The sequence below is a fragment of the Hippocampus zosterae genome, chromosome 21 (genome assembly GCF_025434085.1).
Source record: "Hippocampus zosterae strain Florida chromosome 21, ASM2543408v3, whole genome shotgun sequence".
Lineage (NCBI taxonomy): Eukaryota > Metazoa > Chordata > Actinopteri > Syngnathiformes > Syngnathidae > Hippocampus > Hippocampus zosterae.
The window spans coordinates 9,632,292-9,646,063 of record NC_067471.1 but is presented as its reverse complement, the minus strand read 5'-3'; positions in this window follow the sequence as shown (position 1 = coordinate 9,646,063).

Sequence of the window (13,772 nt, the reverse complement as noted above, 5' to 3'; positions counted from 1 at the left end):
CCCCCCCCCTCGCCCCCCCCCACCGCCGCATAATGAAGCCGCGGGCCCGTCCACAAAGTCGGCGTGACCTTCCCGCTGGCACGACGGCAATAAGAAAAGCAATTAATGACTTATCCGTCCATCTCAATGTCAAGTCTTTTTGGGAGGTGTACGATGATGTCGCCGGGGACGTTAATTAACTCGGTGGGAACTGCGTGACGACGACGACGCCGACGACGCCGACGACGACGCCCAAGAAAGGCCCCCAGCGAGGTCCGCAACATCACAGCAAAGCAAAGCGGTCAGCGGAAAGCGTCTTTTGAGTACCTGACGGGCACTCGTTAAAGCACAAGAGTGGCAAATCCTTAACGAGGACGGTCCCATCATTGCGCTTAAAAATTGCTCGCCTTTATTATTCATTTTGGGGGGGAGGTGGAGGGGGGGGGGGGGGGCTTTGGGTGCTTTCTTCCGCTGGTCCAATTTGCATGTTTGGCCCGCATAAGAACAAATTTCTGTTGAGTCCCAGAGGACATTCCGACATTCGCACGTGGCAAATGAGAGCCGGCGCACCGTTTTTTCTCGGCCTTTTACTTTGGGGGGGTGTGTGTGGCTAAATGACACGGTGGCCCCGCAGTGTGGAGTGCGCGTGGATATCTTTTAATTTCCTAAATGCAATTCTGCTCCTAACACTAATTAATTTGTATTTGATCATTTGCCCACTTTCACGCCACGGCTGCAACCCCCCCGCCCCCGCCCCCCCCCCCCCCACCTCCCTTTTAACTTTTGGGCCGCGCCGGCAACTTTAATTAAAGCGCAAGTCGCCACATTTATCATTCCCGTTGTGCCGCAAACGCTTCGCCAAGAGAAAAGGAGTCCGATGGAGCGCCGAGTCGTCAATAATATCAATAAATGCGTTCATTAACGAAACGGCTTCCATATTTTCTCTTCTTTTTGATCCGAGGACATTTCTCGGAACGGAACCTTTGATTGTCTTTTGATCCAATAGTTGAAGGCGGGTGGAGCTGCGCTTCTTCGGGATGGAAGAAAGAAAACGGCTTCTCTCCGCCGCCGCGGCGGCAAACACGCCTTTGATGAGCTTGTGCAAAAGTGAGCACGTGTGCGCTAGCCACTTTGCCTAGCCTCCTCGCTCCGGCGGCTTTAGCGCGCCGAGCGCACCCAAGCGGGAAATCCCGATTCGCAGCCTATCAGCGAAATAGCACAAATAGCACATCCAGTATATCGCCCGCCCTACCCCCACCCCGCCTGCCTGCAATAGTCCCCCAGCCGCAGCCGAGCGGCCCTTTGCCCTCCGAGGTTGCTGAAATGCCAGCCTTCACGGCGGCGTCCGCGCGACGGTGGCGGCGGCTTTGCTAATTGGCCGACGCGCAACGCTTCGGCTTTCAAAGGCCGGACGCACATTATGGCCGTGTAATTAAGAGTCCCAATCAAAAGAGGGGGGGGGCAGGCGGAACGGCCCCGGTTTAATCCCCCCCCCCATCCGCGCCCTCGCCGTCAACAGCACGTCGATGACCTCCGGCGCAAGAAAAGCTGCAAAAGACAAAGCTCACCTCCTGCAGCTCCTCCTGCCACGCGCACAAAGAGCAGCAGCGTCGTTGCTCATTTCAAACGTCGGCGGGATGCGGCCTGACATGCAATTAAGCGACACAACGGATTTCCTTTTCAAAAGTTGAGCGCGCACAATGAAGAGCTTTGAGACGCCGGCGTGTCAAGCTACAGTAAGACCCGCCAACCGCCCGCAATCGGAAGGAAGGTGTGAGGAATTAGCGCCGCGCAAACACGGCGAGAGCCGGTCCGGCGACGGCCTTTCTTCTCACGTCCGGCCCAACGTCCCAATAAAGTTTTGGGGCGGCGCTGGCAAGTTCACTTTCCGCTCAGCAAAGAGCGCTTTGGTTTAACTCACGGGCGAACAATAATTTGGCAAAGCCACGGCGCGCGGCTGTCATCTTCATCTCGGGCGGGACGTCGGACGTGGGCCTCGCTCGACAAAGTCGTTAAAAGCGACGAAAACGCCGGCGTCCGGGCGCCACAAAGGCCGGCTTATGCCGAGCAGCCATTAATTTAAAGAAGGTGAAGACGAGCGCGGTGGCTTCAGGTGAGACAAACGCTGATTAGCGCTCGCCGCTAATCCAAAGACCCGCGCTCGTCTCTCGAAGCGGAAAGCCGGCCTGATCCCGACCGCTTTGTCGCGATTCCCCGGGCGGCGCCGATGAGCGCGCGGAACAAAAAAAAAAAAAAACGCCGCGCGACCCTCGGCGACGTTGGCTTTCTTTATGGCGGCGGCGTATTCTATCAGCGCGGGGGCGGCACAATGGCGACACGGCGCGCACAATGACGCCGCCTTCATTCGCGCGCCGGCTGATCGCTGGGCCGATTGGGCTCTTTTCATGTCAGACGTTTTGTGTCCTTTCAAGAAAAAAAACCGCGTCCGACGATTACATCGGCGCTCGGGTTTGGCGCGCCGGTGAGCCGTCGCCGCTCGCCGACTTGCTCTAATCAGGCGAAAGGGGGGCTCAATTTAGGAGCATCTCGATACTCCGCAAGGTCAAGTTCAGCTTCGCATCGAGGCGGATTTCGTAGCAAAAGAGATCGGCGGCGGACGACGAGATCGTTAGCGTGCGGCTAGCCTAAAACCGGTCACTGTGTAACCAAAGCGCCATCTGTTGGTTGTCCTCAACTGCACGAGGAAGGGGGCAGTCGACGCACCTCCGCCGCCCTCCTCCTGCGGCTTTTTTGTTTATTTGCCGGCGCTGCAAATGCGACCACGCGCGGGATTAGCGCCGATAGCGCGACGAGAGAGAAAAAGAAAAAGGCGAGTATTTTGATGCGAAAAGGATCTGTGTCGCACGGCGGCGACGACAATTGCAATGCATCACTCCGTCGGCACTTTTTAATCTGTTTGCGAGCGTCAGATAGACGCTGGCGAGCGCGTTGGCCCGCGATTAATCTTTGCGGCTGCTTTAAGCGCAGCGCTGACACGGCAGCCACCGCAAACTTGCTCAGGGTGCCCTTGGATGGGAAGTTTGCATTCGACTTCTTCCAAACGGGGACGACTCCAAATGGTTTTCCAAATGGAAACAAATCCAACGGCCGACGACGTTCGGCTTCAAACGAGTCGAAAAATGGCGGACGCGGATTTGGATCCCGTCGGGACGAAGTGCGCGAGAGGCCGACTGGCTTTGATGCGCCCGCATCACTGAACAAGTGATCCATCATGCCACAATAACGCATCTTTGACATCTGTCACAAAGCCACGACAAACCCAAGCGCAACCCAAAAGGACCGATTGGGGGGGGGGGATTCGGCCTTGTTTATCTTTTTTTTTTTTCTTCCCCCGGTGCCGCGCGATAGCGCCCGCCACAAAAGACACGATAAAGCTTTTGACGCGGCTTTTTCTTGCGCTGGCAAATTTAATAAGGTTGACGTGTGAGGCGCTTTGAGGGGAAAAAGGTAAACACGTCGTCGCGTTTTGTAAGCCGCCGCCGCCGCGTCCCCGAGTACAAACAAACCGCCAAAGAGCGTCTGACACGCTTTCTTAACGTCTCAGCGCCACGACAAGACAAGAAAGTCTCCCACTTGACACCTCGCGGGCTCTGCAACAAGGGCGGGGGGTGGGTGTGGGGGGGGGGGCTTTACCTGCGTCCCCTCTTGAGCTCCGCTGGCACCTGGCATTCCGCTCTCCGGGCGACACAAAGACGCCGCAAGGGGATCCGCTCTCGCCGCCCAAGTGACGGCTGACGGCGAGCCGCCGGGAGGAAAGCGCGCAGGCGGCCGCCGTTCCCGGAGCGGCGGCGGGAGGGCGCCGACGCCGCGCGGCGCCGCAACACCTGCAAGGATTAGCGTGTCAGCGAGCACAATGGCTGACAGATCTGCGCCATTTTTCTTGTTTGTTTGGCTTTTCTTTTCTTTTTTTTTTGCTCTCATCTCCACGGCTGCCATTTTATCTGCCGCCGCGTTATTGAAAAGCGTTTGGAAAAAGAAATAAACGTTTTTCAGTTCATTTCCGCACCCGGATTAGCGCATTAGCGCGTTAGCCTCACCGTTTGCAAGTTCAAGGTTCGAATCTCCAGCTTTCTGGCAAAAAGTGGCGATTTAGCCTCACGGGACGCACCTTTGACCCGAGGTGTGCGCTCCCAAATGAAGAGCGTCTCGCACCCAAACAGGAAGCACCTCACACGCCTTTTGGCATCATCTGAAAAGAAAGCAAAGAGAAAGGTCGTTAAACGGCGCAACGGCGGAGAAGAGCGCGGCGGCGAGCTCACGCCAACGCGAGCCGTCGGGAAGCCCGAGCGCGGCCGTCCCGGCTCATGTGACGGGCCCGCCGGCCGATGATGGATGTCCTGGCGACCCCAAGCGCCCCCCCCCCCTCCTCTTCCTCGCCGAAGCGACGGGATAATGCCACAATGGATATTTGAGAACGGGCCTGTGTGTCGGCGAGAGGCCCTTAGCGGAGGCTCTTAGCGTGGAATGCGAGGGGGTCCTTGTATAAACACATTAGCCACGGTGGCGTCGCGCAGACGTACGCGGCGCCGGCGCCGGCGCGCCTTCGTGCACAAAAATGGAGCAAAAGCGCGCCGGGCCGGCAGCCGGCGACTTTGCGCCCCAGAACGCAAAGACCAGCCAAACGGGAAGCGCCTCCGCTAACCAGACGCAGGTGCGGCTGGAGGCTCGTTGGAGCAGCAGCGGCCAACTTGTCGGGCAACGTTGACAATAGAACCCCTCCCCCACTGTCCCTCCCACCAAAATAAGATCAAATTGTCATCTTATTTTTCTTGTCAAATTTTTTTTAAGAATGATCACGCGATTGAAGCGGCCATTTTGTTTGCCCGTCAATACCACCGGCGTCGCGTGGCGCCGTAGAAGCTCGTACACGGCGCAACGCCGCTGTTGGGCTTGAGAGCATTAGCGTGTGCAAAAGGGTAAACAAATGCAGAGGGGGGGGGGGGAGGGGGGGTTGCAACATGCGGTACGTTCGCCAGCGCTTTGAAAAGCAATTAATTCCAGATAGCGAGCACATGAAAGGCAGCAGGATACTGCCAACATGAAAGGCTGCCGCCGCCGCCGCCGCCGCCGCCGCCGCCGCCGCCGCCGCCGCCTTTAAGGCTCGGCTGGCCCGCCTCCGATGACGTCCAATCACGTCCAGGTTGCTTTTCAGGAGCTTCAAAGTATCCTCGGCGAGAAGCTTAAGTCCGACGCACAGACGAGGCCTCGTTAAATGTCGACGCTCACTTTGGGAGCCTCAACTTTGACGAGGACTCGTCGTCTTCTGATGAGCGGCAGCGCGCGCAAAAAACTACGATTTATCCACACATAAAATAGAAACAAAGTCCACGCGGTGCACTTTGACATCCGACATCCGACCAAAGCGCGGAATAACGTGAGCGTATAATGCGGAAACCAGATTGTGCCAATTGTGGTCAAGAGGCTGACAGAAATTGCCGGAAACAATCGCCCATTTTTTTTTTTCAAAGGACAAAAAGGTTTGAATTCATTGCAAAAAGCTGCAGCGCGCCACTTAGTCGTCACAAAAATACCGAATGCCAAATGTGAGACACTCCACACTTGAATTCTTTGACTTATTTTGTGATTTTCCGCCTGCCAATTGCTTTTTTCTTTTTTTTGGGGGGGGGGGGGGTGTGCAGAGTAAAAGAAAGAATTCCATTAGAGGAAAAAAAAGGACGTGGCGGTCGGAGCCCCCACCTCACTCGAATGGCCAAACTCCTTCCGTCTGCGCTTTGGGGACATTTGTCATGTCACATGGCTCCAACTTCTCTTGGCGTCTTGGTTGCGAGCGACGGCGATGAACCAATTGTGACGTCACCCATCGGATCGACGCGGCTTCGCCGTACGACAACTTTGATGCTCACATCTCGCTCGTGCACGCTGCTGGTGGGGGGGGGAGAAAAAAAAGTGCAGATAACACCCACATTAGTGCGTGTCGGCATTGTAACGGGTTGCCGCTAATCCCGCCGACTTGTCCTCGCGCCCCCACCACAACAAGAAGAGACGCGCTCACGAGAAAGACGTCAAATAACGGCGCCGGCTGGACAAAAGAGGTGAAGGAACCACGGATTTGGATTTTGCTTCGATTTGACGTACCCGTGCTTTAACTTGGACTTTTTTTTGGGGGGGGGGGGCGAGCGCCATTCAGCCGTGGCACAATTTATCTTGCTCTTTGTAATCCAGCGCCTTTCTCTCACAGGGGCGACGCATGCGGTGGGCGCATTAGCGGCATTAGCATGAGAAAAGGCCGCGCGAGCGCCGGCGTGTTTCCCGAGGCTGCAGGCACTCAGGTGACAAAATGATCTTTTGGCAAAGTTACATTTGTACGACATGCAACTTGGAGAGCCGCCGCCTCAATGGGCTGCGCTTGAAATGAATACATCGGCGACCGGCGTTTTCGCAGAGAACATTTCGAGAGCGAGAGAGAGAAAAAAAAAAACAGCAAAGAGGACCGATGGCTTCTGCTGAAACCAAAACAAATGGAAAAAGAAGTTGTTCATATTTTAAAACAGTCAAGTCGTCGAAATAGCGAGTTTCCTGCTTAAATGGGCTGCGGTTGGAATTGAAAAAAGTCAATGGAGGCTCCCGACCGGGTCAACCAAACGGTAATAGTGGCCAAAGTTTCGGAGCAAACGCAGGTGGGCCTTTTGGCCTTTTGATGTGCCAAGATGGCGCAAGATGTCACCAAGAGCCGACGGCCGGCGGGCTTTAGTGATGGAAATGCGACAAGCGAGCGGCGCGCCGCTAACCTTGCGGCCGACGTCGCGCCGCGCGATTGTGGAGCGTCGCCTTTCATCCCGCCGCGGACAAAGAGCGAGCGCGGCCGGCGTGACAAGGGAATTGGAGACACTTTTTAAAATGGAGATGAGCGCGCCGTGGGTGCGGAGAGCGGCCGGACGGCAGATTAAACGGACCCCCTCCCCCCCCGCCCCCGTTCAAAAGCTTCACCCTGCAATCTCCCGAGCGGAGGTGACGACAGCTTTGCTTCACGTTGTGGCGTCAGAGCCGTTGAACAATCTGCTGTGCGCTTTGTTGTCGGGGAAAAGTAGCGCTCGGCCCCATCACACGCAAACGCCGTCGCCGACTCAACAACGCCTTTTTTTTTTTCATCACTTTTGGGGTGGAATTCAAGAGACATGCCGCGACTCCGACCGGTTTACGCAGCTTGGCCACCGGGGGGCGCTTGAAGACAGACTCGCTCTCGGGTGAGCGTCGTTCTTCGCCGAGGATAAAGGACGTAGCCGCATCCGGCAGGATTGCCCGATTGGGCGAGCCCCTCTCGGTCATTTCTCGTTTCGCCGGGCTCGACTTTGACGATGACGCCATCGAGTCAGTCAACGCTGCCGCAAGCACGGGGCCCGCAGAGTAACTTGCAAAGGTCGCAACAGTAGCAACTCAACCTGAGCCGCACCTGTTTAGCCAATAAACACCAAGCATGATCTTCACACGCACACACACACACACACACACACGCATGCTGATTACGTCACGTGATGAGAAATCGGGTGTTCCATTCTAGCGGAGACGTTGGCAGGTCGGAACAAGCCGTTTATATTCGGGTGCAGGTTGGACCCGCAGCCATGTTTCAAGCATAACATCACCTTCCACTGACCCCTCCTCTAATGGACAAGGTGAATGAGCAGCCAGCACAAGAGAGGGGGCTGAGTAAGGTATGCGCACCCCCCCCCCGACCCCCACACACACACATATACACGCACAAACCCTCCTGCACTCAGTAGTCAAAATAGAAGCTGGACACACAATTACGTCCTCTCTTGGCCAATGAAGTGTGACGACGGGTTTTCTGCGCCATTGGTGAGGATGAAAGTACAACGAAGGTCAATGGCGGCAATGACGATGCAGCGGCGAAGCGAGGCGCGTCCTTTTTTTCTTTTTTTTTTTCCTCCCCGTTGTTTTGTTTCAACTTGTGTTATTCGTCCGCACGCGCGCGCGCGCGCGCGCACAAGGGTGCAGATAGCAAGCTGCCAATCCGCTGTAATCCCTCAAACATTCGGGAATTTTCATTTCAAACAAACGCTGCAGCGCCACAAGGCGCGAGGATGCGATGCCACGCACGTGCGCACGCGCGTGCACACGCGCACGACATAAATGCGCAAACGCTCTCAGGGGCCCACAAAAAAAACACAAAGCCACAAACGCACAAGCAGTCGAGCGGGCGCACGCACGCTAATGAACAGCGATTTATTTCAACGTGAGCGAGGATTTGACTTTTCTGCGTTGTTCCGCCTGGCAACCAACCGGGGCGTGGAGTTCCCCCTGGAAGCGTCCCCCGCCCCCGTCAGCCTCCAACCTAGTCGACTGCCAGCTTCGAATAGAGACAAGCCGCCACGATGACTAAGGTGGTAAAGATGAGCGATTGATATTGGATGCGGTGGTTTGAAGATGGGGGGGGGGGCAGCCGCTGGGGGGAATACGTGACGCGTTGCTCGCCGACGTCGTCAGATGGCGTCCGTTGCATTTTAGCGTCCAATGTGCCGAACGGGAGCGGAAGGCCACGACCGCCCGCCACCGTCAAGGGTGGGGTGGGGGTGGGGGTTGTCGCTTGGGCGGCGCCGCCCATTAGCCTAATTGCGGCATTAGCGGGTAGGGTTACACCCCCCAGCCTGCACGCTGACTGAGAGGAGAAGAGGTGCGCTTGTGCGCGGGCATTCATGCGTACCAGCCAAACGGCAATTTGGGGCGGCGGTGCACCCCCCAGGGGGGTGAGACATTCAAAGCAGAGTGGCAGGGTGGCAGTCTGCGGGTATGAATGGCACTCGAATGTGATAACATGGCTGTTGTTTTTGTGGACGTGCGTGAGGTAGAGGGGGTGCGCCAAATCTTTCAGGACATGAAAGGGGGCTCGCGGTCCAACGAGATTTTCCGCTCATGAGTTAGGAACGGGTCTTTCGCATCTGCGCTCTTGGACTTTTTGTCATTTGCGAAAGGGGCCTTCAAATATTTGGCGAAGGCCGGTCGTGACGGCTCGCGCTCAGGAGAGATTGCTCTTAGCGCACCCAATTATTGGTGCGTGGCAGCAAATGATCGCAAACGGCGGTGCGCCCGCCCAGCCTCAGATTGAAAGGCGGTCCGGTACGGTCGTTAGATTGTCATCCGAGTAAGATGTCGAATGAATGCGTCATGTTTGTGGAAACGGTTTCGGGGGTGCGCCAACAGGCACTCGGAGCCAAACGGAGCTTTAACTCGCCGAGGAAAAACAGTTACGCAGGCGTCTGTTCCAACCGGTCGGTCCGCTCGGAAGTTCGCGTTTGGAATTCCGCAGTCGCCGTGCTGATTAATTGGGGGCGGCTGTTTAGAAAAAGAAAAAGGGGAGGGAGTGGGGGGGGGGGGCGCAAAACGGCGGCGCACTCTTGTCACGCGCTCAACACAGCAGCTTAGCCGAGACTCACGGCTGTCAACACGGCCAGATAGCATCTACACAGAGGATGAACTTTCCCTGTTTGGGGCTTAACTGATAAACCGCACGCGCGCACCCAAACACCCGCGCGCGCGCCGCCCATAACTCCCTGACGGCTGTCAAGTGCAGGTGAACGGCCACCTGCCCGTCGCACTTGCAAAACAACGGGAGACTTGTAAACAAAAAGTTCCCCTTCCCACTGCGCCGACCCCCACCAAGCCGGCGGAGAAGCCGAGAAGATCTGAAGGAGTCGCAAAGCCCCTCGCTCGCCGCCCGGACTCAAACGTCTTCCAAAGTTAATTAAAATGTGGAATAAATATGAAGAACAACAAAAAAACAAGTTATTGAATTGGGAAGCCTTTGATAGATTTAAACCAGCCTCCCCCCCTCTCATCCAAACGGGCGAATAATGCAAAGTAAGATTTAATAAGACCTTTTCATACGCAGACTACAAAGCACTTATTTGCATGAAAGTGCAAATCAGCGTCACGGCGAATGCGGCGTCGCCTCTAAGCCGCTTGATGTGCGCTCGCCAGTATTTGCTGAGTATTGTTTCACGCCGCCGCTTGACGGGTGTCAAGGTGATTACGCCAAAAGATCCGCCACCATCGCCGCCGCCGCCGCCGTGTCGAGCGGCGTAAAAAAAAAAAAAAAACACTTCAGACAGCCTCCACAAAAGCCGTCAAATGTTTGTTTTACTGGGAGGGGAAGAAGGATGAGAAGCCTTCAAACATTCTGACACGCGCCCGACTTCTGCGCGCAAACGCAAAGTAAGAATCAGAAGGAGAAGAGTCAAAATAATAATAATAAAAAAAATAAAGCGCCCCGCGGAAACTTTTGACAGTCCGCTCTCGTCAACAAAGTGGCAAACAATTTGAAAGCCGCATTCTTGGAAATTTGGAGCGCCGTCTTCTTTTTATTGCTGATCAAATCAATATTGCCCAAATGGAAAGAATACTTTGCGCACACCCTGTGGGTGCGCTACAACCTTTGGAATGTCGCCGCAATCATTCAAATCCTGACGAGCGTTTGACGGGCAGGCAGCCAAAGATGGAGAGAAAAAAAAAGTGAAAGTTTCAGAAACAATCAATCAAACGCGCCCTTGCGAGCCGCGTATTTGTGTGCGGCCGATGATGAAGACAAGGGAGCCGCCCCTGCTTTTGGCCCGTCTTTGACCTGACACAGGGGTCAAAATTTTGCATCCGCCGACACCCGGACACCCCCCACTATGCCCTGAGACTCTGCTAGCAAATAAACACTTTAAGACCCTTTAATGCCGCGTGCTGTCAACAACGCACGGCAGCACAAGGACGTGACCGGCGAGACCAGCCCCCCCCCCGAATGACTGCGGCCCGAGGGAGCGCCGCTCGCCTTGAAGGGTGAGCTGTGTTGCTGCGGCGGGAGCTAGCGGGTTAATTGTTGCCCTGCCCCCTTGTCTAATTACCGCTTATCCGACTGCTCCTTTGCGCACACACACAGAACACGCATGTGCGCACGTGCATGTGCACGGATGACATTTACGTGGAGCTCGCTTCTGATGACAGCACCAATCTATAGAATTCCCCCCCCCCAACACACACACCTCCCACCTGCATGTGCAGGCGAGCTCGCGTGCGAGCAACATGGAGCAGGTGACCCCCATCAATCTAAACGGGCTGTCATTCAACCCCGCAGCCCCCCAGGCCTGGGATGCGCGCGCTCGCTGGGAGGGAGGAAGGAGAGGTTAGGTGAGGGGGGGTCCCGCGTGCCACTGAGATAAGAGCTCACGCTTCACACGCAAAAAAACAACAACAACATCAGCTGAATGTTGCCTCATCTGGAAAAAACTCTAATTCCAATTTTGTGCGTGATTGACAGCTCGTACAGGAAGTCGGTCATCTACGCAAAAAGGATTGCGCAATAGCGTCGTGGGATTGTCATGTCGATCATGGGCGGAGGGTGGGTGGGGAGGGTTCGTCGGGACCGATTTGGACTTTCTTCAAATGTCACCAACATCTGTTTCATATTTATAGCGGCGGCGGCAACGATGCCCCCCACCCCCCCACCCCCCCTCCCGCAACACGCCAAAGATTCTATCGCCGCCTCGGATTACCGTCATGCATAATTTATGAGACTAATCTTTCGCCAAAGGCAAACCTTTGAAAGGACGAAAGAGACGATGATGGCAACATTAAAAAAAAATAAATCATCATCATCATTTTAGGAGCTGATGTTGATGATGTTGATGATGTGTTTGGAGTACAGAAAGTTCTTTTGTCAAGGTCCAGCTTTAATTCCAAACAATTGAGAAAAAAAATCAAAAGATCAGGATGAGATGGTTAGGATAGAAAAATGATAATAAAATGACAATAGGAAGACGATGCTGCGGTTTTGTTGACCAATTTGTGGCAAAATATTTGAATGGCGAATATTATTTCTGTTGACTGATTCAGATTTTCGGTGAGGTCATTGGCAGGATGCCCCCATGTCAATAATGGCGGCTCTGCCAAAATATTTGAACATACATCAATAGAGATTTTTTATTTTTCTTTTTTTTTTAAATCGGGATCAGACTTTGCTGAGGATTTTCGCCGCACCCACAAATTTACCCGATTTACATGAGATACAAGGCGATTAGAGATTTTCGAGTTAAGCTGGTTTGGACTATTTGGGCCGGCTGACTTGACATTTTTGCATCCAAATAATTTTGCAAAAGTACTAATTTTTTTTTTCTTCGCTCGTGGTCATGAACAGGATTACGTGCCGCCGTTCAGATAAGAACCAATTAGGGATCGCGGCCCCTTCTTCAAAAAGGTCCGAGATAAACTCATTAGCGCTGGTGCTGTTTAGCCCGTCTGACTTGACATTTTTTTCCCAGCCTTTGGCGTCCATTTTGGATGGCTTGGCTTTTATTATTCAGCTGTTTTTTTTTTTCGCAGTCTTTAAATCACGCTCTTTAATCCTCGCAGAGGGTTGGGGGGGGGGCGCTTTTTAATTCACCGATTATGCGATAAGTACGCCGAGTCGAGCGGCGCCGGCCTACGACGAAGAGCAAAAAAAAAAAAAAAACGATTTACACGTAGATGAATCGTGCTTACAAGATGGAACCCGGGGCGTCTAAATTTCCTATCTGTCACTCCCACCCCCCCTCCTTCCATTGGTTCATGTTTTCCCAACCTCCTCCCTCCCTCCCTCCCTGCCCCCCCCCATTACCCTTGCCGATTGCAATCTTGAAGCGCCATTGGGCCCACTGCTTCTGCACTTTTTAATCTGCCTTTAATCCCATAGATTTTAAATATTCCCCGGCTCCCGGAGACTGCAGGCAATTAACTGCCCTTCTGATGCTCTCCTTATCACTCGCCTCCTTGTATCTCTCTGAAGCAGCCTGGAGACACTGCCAGGCCTGACAAATAATACCCACATTTGCGGCGGGGGCCGGAGGGGAGCGCGCGCAAGTGGCGGCACATGCGCGCGCGCCATCGCCGCATTCTAAACAGGTGTTTGGTAAACATATCATATCGAGGAGCAAACGTGCCCACGGACAACTCCCCCCCGCACCCCAACCCCCAGGCAGGGAGTCGCGAGCGTGTGTTTGCCCTCCGAGCCGAGACAAAAGATGGGCCCGGCGTGCAAAAAGGCAGCGGCCCTCGTGGCGCTCCGGCTAAATATTAGAAACGCTTCCACGCCGCTAATCCATTCGCGCGTGTCCGTCAGACGATACGATCGGAGATCGATTGACGAATCGGCAACGCAAAACGTGGTTCACATTTCTGGCCCTTAAAGTCTACGCACAAACATAAGCTGAATCGGAGCCGGTGACTGGCTTGCTAGCTCACAAAAATGTTGATCGGGGCGATCAAAGTCCAGCCCAGAGTTCCAAGCAAACACGGTGAAGCTGCATTTCGCTGTTATGCAGCAAAGTCGGCCTGAGTGTCGAAATCCAAAAACAACAACAACAACGTTTTTTTTAGCAACTTTTGTACGATGCTTTTGTTTACTCCGCAAGCCGTCAGGCTGCACACCAACAATAACGCAGCTAGCAGCCGCTCAATGCTAACTCTCAGTGAGCCGCAATGTAGCACGCCCCCCCATTAAAACAAACAAATGGCGGCTAGCTGTCACAATTGGAATTCAAATGCTAAAGCAAAGCTAGCCATGCACAAATTTTTTTTCCAAGGAGCCTCGATTGTTCCACAAACAAGACGCGCGCTCCGACAAAAGAAGGCAAAACATGCCGCAGTCGCTGCGCAGCCGCAGCATCGGATTACGCGCGCGCACATTGAAAATGGCATTCAATTAGCCGCCCGCAGATTGCAGAGGCGGCGGCAACGGCGGCCCGGCTAATGAACGAGGTCGTCAAAACGCTGATTGCAAA